The following is an 8087-nucleotide window of genomic DNA, read 5'->3' as shown; positions in this document are numbered from 1 at the left end:
GAAAATGAACTGTAGGCAAATACAGTGGGAAAAATCAAATAAATCTCGCATTTCCTCTCACTTGCACCAATTTTATTTGTGTGACTCCAGTGATTTCCAGGGAGTTACATCTGATTTATACCAGTGTAAATGAAGGGGCTTCAGTCCCATGCATTTTCACCAGTGCACATACACCTTAAAGTGAGCCCCTCTGCCAGAACTCAACATTTCCATCCAAACTTCATAGAACTCCTAATATATTGAAATTCAAATTAACCCTTGACATGATATGCCTTGAAAGGAATGTCAAAGGTGCTAAGCTTTTCACTAGTAGTTATCTAATAAAAAAGCTAAAGGACTACATATATCAAAAGCCAGTTGGGCAGAGTGATAATAACTAAGGGGGAATTACCTTCATGACTCACTTGAGGTTCTGCTTCTCATGACTTATGAGCCATTTTCTCGCTAATGGAAATTATTTGTAGTAATGATATACAATACATCGGCTAGCTGCCATCGCATGCTCTTCTTTTTATTGGAGAATAAAAAGTATGTGGGTATAGTGTGCATATGCACACATATGCATACACACATATAAATAAATAGATACATATTAAAGCTGGGTGAATACTGCATATGCTTTGGAAAGTGAAAGTTAAGAGCAAAATATCACGGACAAGGAAAATGAATCGAGATTTCAAATGGCATTATTTAAGTCCACTAACTTTGGTTCAGATCCTACAGTCCTCAGATAGCAAAGGACTCTCCTTCAAGGGCAATTTTGGCTGGGTAGGTGCTGTGTTATATGGCTACTGGTAAATAAAGTATTACATTCTTTTGACACTCCATGATATAGAAGACAAGAGGCACAAGAAGCAAGTGAAGGGTGCAATAAAACTTTTGAGTCATAAGAATTTTCCTATATTAATTTTCACTTAAAGTTCTCTGAGTTATAGGTAACATACTTGGTCTAGATTTTCCACTTTCCAGGGATGAGAGAAGTAGTTCTTCAAATGTGCAAACACCAGCAGCAGCAGCAGCAAAAAGATTGATAATAAGAATGTGGAACCTTCCCATGATATCAGATATCACGAACAGGGCTTCACCATCCTCATCAATCATGCTACTGCCTAGAATGACAACACTAGTTTTTCTGTAATTTACTTTTTTATGAGGATAGGTTATTGGCCTAGTGCTCCACCTCCAATCTGAAGGACTTATGGACTTCTTTTGTTCCTGGTCCCTACTCTTTGACATTTTCAGGATGGGTCACTTGATCAGGAATTTAATTTCTTACCACCACAACTCCCAGGATCACTGGGACATGCAAGCCACGAAGCAGCATCTCTTTGGGAAGGACTAATAATGCTAAAACCTTGCTTTTACATAGTACCTTTCATCTGTTAATCTAAAAGCAGTTTACAAAGGAGGGTAAATGGAGGGACAAAGAAAAGTCACTTTTTCTCTGACCTGTCAGTCACCTAGCAAGCTAGTGGCAAAGATAACTTAAGTCTCCCTAACCCTAGTGTTCTGACCCATAGGCTGTACTGCCTACAATGTGCTTTAAAAACAGAAGCCAAAACAAGTTATCAAGGCTTTGCAAGCAAGCTGTGCAGAACGTACATAGCACTTTACACGGTTGTAACCCCTGTTAAAAGCATGAGTCAGCTGTAAAGCTGGACCACTCAGTTGCATGCTCCTACTGACCTTAGCTGAGTGGGGATATCCAAGACAGCAGCTTCCTGTTTAATATCTGAAACAAAATTTAGCCTCCAGATTATGCAGATTAAAATATCTGTGCATGGGTTTTTCCTGTCCTCACCACTGTCACAAACAAGGCCACTATTCAGCAAAATGCCACCAGGGCTGCCTGTGACTGCCAGTGACAGTCAACATTTTCTTTCAAATATCATCCACTGCTTCTACTTTCCTGGGCAAGTCATCTTTAAATCCATTTTGTGCCTCAGCATTCTTGTCTGGAGAGTGGTGATAATAAAAAACATTGAGCTTTTGGAGAATGGCTGTATGAAAGGGTATTTAAATGCTGTTTATTTATGACATGAGAATTGCTTTTCCTTGTGTATATGTTTCCAGAATTTCATGCAATACCTCAGCATTTGGTAGGCTTTTCCCGAGGACAGACTTGTCATTTACAGAGAGAGTACTTCCCACAACAGCTGGGTATCACTGCCACAACCTCAGACATGTATATGGGAGAGAGCTGTCTCAGACCAATCATTCCCACAAGGGATCAAGATAGGCATGAACCTCAGGAGCTTCAGTATAAACTGTGAAGTCCCTTGTCTTCCGCTTTGCCTTGCAACAAAACATCACTCCTGTTGGCTTTTATTACAGCATGGAGCCCAATGTGAGGCATAAAGCGGACCTCAGTGGCAACGACCACCCACTGGGTTAGTCTGCGCAGCCGTAGCTTTGCGAACCAGCAAAACTGTTGTACGCAAAAGGAGCACAGAGTCAGAAGCATGAGCTATGCTTGCCATTCACCCTGCTTGTGTTGCAGCTCAGGAACACACAGAAGATCCCTGCCTGGGCTTTTGGTGTTGCTGACTGCCCAGTGGACTCGGGGGCCTGTGCATGGAGTCAGGCGGCTATGGGAAATAGCAATCGGGGCATGTGCATTTTATCAGTGCTAAACAAACTGTGGCTGTAAACATTCCATCCACAGTTAAATTGCAGGCTTCTTTGAAGGCTGATGTCTGTTTTTCAAATATATCTGTATTTAAAAACAATAGACAGACTTTCCAGTTGGCCAGCAAAGAGTTGGGCGGGGGGAGTTACTGAGGCTTGCAGTGTGGGGAAAAAAAAACTGAGTCAAGCAAGAACAAGATGCCGTATGTCATCGATTATCACATTGATTAAAAGCGAGTTTCTTCCCTCACCCCACCCCTGCTCAACAAGCCACTAACCGCAGCTGTTTCATAGGGTCTCTCTTTGCCCTACTTATTTCATATGCACAAAGTTAACTGTTGTGGTTCAGACAGTTTACATTTGGCGTATTTGAAGAGCAAGAGAGAAAATGTCCCACACTCTCTCACAACAAGACAGTTGATATTCAGAAAATGCTTCTGATTTTAACTGCCAAGATCTAAGTTCTCTGCCACCAAGATGGGTAAATACCTATGAAATGGCTTGGTAGGAACATTCAGGAATCAGACAACTGTTTTCCACATGTGCTTTATCATGCAGACACTGATGGGCAAGTGCACAAAAAAGCTACAAGTGTACAGTATGTAAGCAAGCTGCTACTGTAACAGAGGTAACACCGTAACCAGTGGAGCACTTACTATCAGGTGCAACATGAAGCAAAAATCCAAAATGAAGAAGAATCTGATTTTACTCTTCATTCCATGGCATGTAAATACTTTGCTGTCACAAAAGCAAAGTTATCACAAGGTTACAAGTACATTGGACTCTGCCTGCAAGGTCAGTTTGGATCTGGTCCTATGTGTCTAAATTACTTAAGTGTTTTTAAAAATCTTACTACTTGTTTACCAGTATGTTCAAACAATAGCCCTGAAAATGAGCCCATGGTTTGTTGCCATTTTCAGTGGGTGTCCAACTACACGATTCAGGCGCAGCCTTGAGTGTGGTGTGGTACAGGGCTATGTCATCACACAAGGAGATTCAGGAGGAACCATTTACTCCCTGAAGTTCAGGCCAGTAAAGGAATATGCATTCCATAGGCTGATGCAGTGTGCTGTCTCACCTAGAACCATTACAGAGGGTGAAAAGGAGAAGAGAGGGTAGACAGGTCTGAGATAAGGAAACACACTGTACCAGTCTCTAGATCGGGGTGGCCAACCTGTGGCACATGTGTCACAAGTGACAGAAGCGCACTTCCATTGTACACACCAACTGCAGAAACTTCCTTAGCCTGACGAAGGGTTTTTGAACCCGAAGCTTGCTTAATAATTGTTTTCCAACTATTTAAGTTGGTCTAATAAAAGATACCAGATTCACCCAAAGAACCTTGTCTGCCTATGTCCTTAGACCAACACGGCTAACAACCTACACCCCTGCTTCCATGTGTGGCACACAGCAGATCAGAGAGGGACCAGGAAACACAGTGACTAATAGGGCAGTGGGCATAAAGCAGAGAAACAGATCAGGCAGGGAGCACAAGAAGAAAGTAGAGCAATCAACTGAGCAGCAAACATAGATTATGGAGCAGGAAGCAGAGCAGCAGATCAGATAAAGGAAGGGGATCAGAGTGGCATTAATAGAGTGTGAGGACTTACCTTGTGGTATGCCTGATAAAAAGGTTGGCCCCTATTGCTCTACACCGTATAGTGAGCACACCCTGCTGAGTCACCTGGGAGCTTCCCACCCTGCGTCCTGAGTGCAGAGATTCCAGTAAGACATTATGCAAGGCTCCTTGTGCCCAACTCTACCCTCATGCAAGGGCCAAGCATAATCTAAGCCAGGCCATAAAATCAATGTAAACAGAACAGTGAGAGCTTGAATATGATTTAATACATGCTATAATACCAATAACAATCACTGGCTTCCAGAGGATTGGAAAGTGGTAGGTCCTGATTTGTACTGCAGAGTTCACCTGGGATGTCAACAAAAAGTGCTAAAATTGTATAGGTCCAGAAAAGGGTGATATAATAATTAGAGACATCGCAGGATTTGCACATGATGACAGATTGCAAGAAATAGGATTATTTAATATTGAAACAAGAAGCATTAGTGAGGATTTAATTAAGATATTTAAGATTATGAAGGGCATAGTAAAAAACTACCCAGTCTATCTTTTTTACACTGTTTCTGAATACCAGAACAACAGGAGGGTCACCCGAAGCTAATGACAGGTAAATGTAAAACAAAGGAGAGAGAATAATACTTCACACAGCATGTAATCAGCCTGTGGAATTCACTGCCACAGAAGGTCATAGTGTTAAATACTTCAGCTGAATTTAAAAGAAGGGTAGGTAATTTTATGACCAAGATGATAATTTCATGAACAATAGTATTTATGTTTGCTAAAATAGGGATCATTAAAACTCATATTGTCACGCAAAAGATGATTAGCATAGGAGTCAAGAAGGAATTCTTTCTACCTCCCCTCACACCCTGCATACAAGCAGCATTGCACAGTTGTCCATATGTAATTATCTAGTTTAATCATTTAATCATCATAATTCCATGGATATCAAGAGCCATATTCTGTTACCCACACCCACTTAGGGCATGTGTAGATGAAACAGGGGCCCTAAATTGAAGCAGTGGGTTTTTAAAAACACTGCTTCAATTTAGGGCCAAGTAAACCCCCGTGTCATGCATACGCTGGTGCACTTACCTACTTCTCTGGCAGTGGTGTGGGGGGAGGGAGGCAAGCTGCCAGTGGGTAGAGCAGTCCCTAGACTGCAGGTGGGGGCTGGTGCTTCCCTTCATGGCAGCAGCACCCCCTCTCAGTGGCACTCACCTGCAGGACCTGAGTCAGGCAGTCCCAGGAGGAAAGCAGCCATGGAGGGAAGCACTGGGCCCCTGCACAGCTCAGGCAGGCAGGCAGGCTCCAGGGGGGAAAAAAAAAAAGATCAGGCTCACTGCTTTTTTTTTTTATTTCTTGGGCAGAGCCTGCCTTCTCGGGCTGCTGCCAGGCTGCCTGCATGGGCTTCCTGCAGAGCAATGGGGCTGCATGGAGCCCAGTGATTCACTCTGTGAGTGTAGGGCAGCAAACTAAAACTCGGAGTTTTGTTTGCTGTGCCCCAAGTCATTTAAGGCTCATTACGCTGTTTAATTTGCTGCAGAGGCTGGAATTACTGTGCAATATGCAGCTGACGTGCAAACACCAACACCATTAAAGCAATGCAAAATCATTTAACCCACTTTAAAGTGTTGTGCACACATGCCCCTTGTTTCATCTACACATGGCCACTCTGTAAAGTGTCCCACTGAAATCAACAGGGCTCCTCCCAAGTGAATTTCTACTAGAAGTGAGTCTTTCTAATTGAAGGATGCAGTTTTGATATGCATGTTTCAGTTAAGTCTCAAGCTGTTAAAATTAATACTGTTCACTTACAGTGTATGGAAAAGTAATAACCTTTCCTTTACCAAGTCCTAGGTGCTTTGGCAATGAGGGGGCAGTCAGACTGGGAAACTCCTGCTCTGGAGTTGACCCAGTATATATTCCCACGAAGTCCATTACATAAATAAATAGTTTTATTTATTTTAGTTTGCTTTATTTTTGCGCCTTTTGTGTGAAATTCTGTATTTGAGTATTTGGAAGACAGTCTTTGTGTGCCCTTCAAACCATTCCAAATAAGTGGGAAAACCTGTCAAATATCCATGAGCTTCCCTTATGGAGTACAAACACTACTATTAAGGGCTTCTTAAACCTTAAAGGAATTACCTGAAATTTAGGATATTAAGCAATCTGTAGATGTCCCTTTGAAGAGACTTTGGTACAATACTAGCAGCCAAGAAGACCAAGATATGTTCATTAACATAGTTGTCATCTGGAGTATTATGTTATTTACATACTTGGTGATGAAGAATAATCAGTTCCACACTGCGAGAGTATCAATATTTTTCCTTGGGCATCTTTATTATAGAAACTAAAGTAATGCTCATATATAAAATGTTATTAAACTTGAATTAAGGTTGTAAATATATACCAATTATGTAAAGGAGACTCAAGAAGTCTATGGGCCAACGAGAGGCAAAGCGCTGCTCGACCTGGTACTGGCTACTGGGGATGACCTAGTCGGCAACCTAGTGATCGATGGGAAGCTGGGTGACAGCGACCACGAGCTGATCACCTTCACCATCCGCCGAAAAGCTGGCAAGTCAGTCAGCAACATGCAAGTCCTTGACTTCAGGAAAGCCGACTTTGACAAGCTCAGGAGGCTTGTCAGTGAGGCCCTAAGGGACCGTGACCACAGGGAGAGGGGAGTTCAAGAGGAGTGGTTGCTCCTCAAGGGAGCGATCCTCAATGCACAAACTAAGTCTATTCCATCTCGGAGGAAAGGCAGCAAGAGGGCACAGCAGCCCCCCTGGCTCTCCAGGGACCTAGCAGATCTCCTGAGGCTAAAAAGAAAGGCCTACAAAGGGTGGAGGATGGGAGTCACCTCCAAGGAGGATTATTCTGCACTGGTCCAGTCCTGTAGGGAGCAGACCAGGAAAGCCAAGGCTGCAACTGAACTCCAGCTAGCTTTGAGCATCAAGGACAATAAGAAGTCCTTTTTCAGATATGTGGGGAGCCGGAGGAAAAGCAGGGGCAACATTGGACCCCTGCTGACCCAGATGGGGCAACTGACAACTGACAACTGACGCCCAGGAAAAAGCCAACCTATTAAATAGGTACTTTGCGTCAGTCTTTCATCAGTCCCATGGGACACCCATGCCCGCTACAGGGCCGGGAAGTCCGGGTGAGGGTGATCCCCTGCCCTCCATTAATGCTGACTTTCTGAAGGAACATCTTGAGAAGCTGGATACCTTCAAGTCAGCTGCCCCTGACAATCTTCACCCCAGGGTACTCAAGGAGCTCGCAATCATCATAGCCCAGCCTCTAGCACGGATTTTTGAAAACTCTTGGCACTCTGGTGTAGTGCCCGAAGACTGGAAGAAGGCCAATGTGGTGCCTATCTTCAAGAAAGGGAGGAAAGTGGATCCGGCTAACTATAGGCCCATCAGCCTGACTTCTATCCCGGGGAAGATCTTAGAAAAGTTTATTAAAGAGGCCATCCTTAATGGACTGGCCGACGCCAACATCTTAAGGGATAGCCAGCACGGGTTTGTTGCGGGTAGGTCTTGCTTGACCAATCTCATTTCCTTCTACGACCAGGTGACCTATCACCTGGACAAGGGAGAAGAGATTGATGTCATATATCTTGACTTCAAAAAAGCCTTCGATCTGGTGTCCCATGATCGCCTCTTGGAGAAACTGGCCAATTGTCGCCTTGGGTCCTCCACGATCCGCTGGCTGGAAAATTGGCTCCGGGGTCGGACCCAGAGGGTAGTAATCGATGGAAGTCACTCATCGTGGTGTCCTGTGACCAGTGGGGTCCCCCAAGGCTCTGTCCTTGGACCCATACTGTTCAACATCTTCATTAATGATGTGGACACTGGAGTCAGAAGCGATC

Source organism: Alligator sinensis, unplaced genomic scaffold (genome assembly GCF_000455745.1).
Source record: "Alligator sinensis unplaced genomic scaffold, ASM45574v1 scaffold624_1, whole genome shotgun sequence".
Taxonomy (NCBI): Eukaryota; Metazoa; Chordata; order Crocodylia; family Alligatoridae; genus Alligator; species Alligator sinensis.
This window is presented reverse-complemented; position numbering follows the sequence as displayed.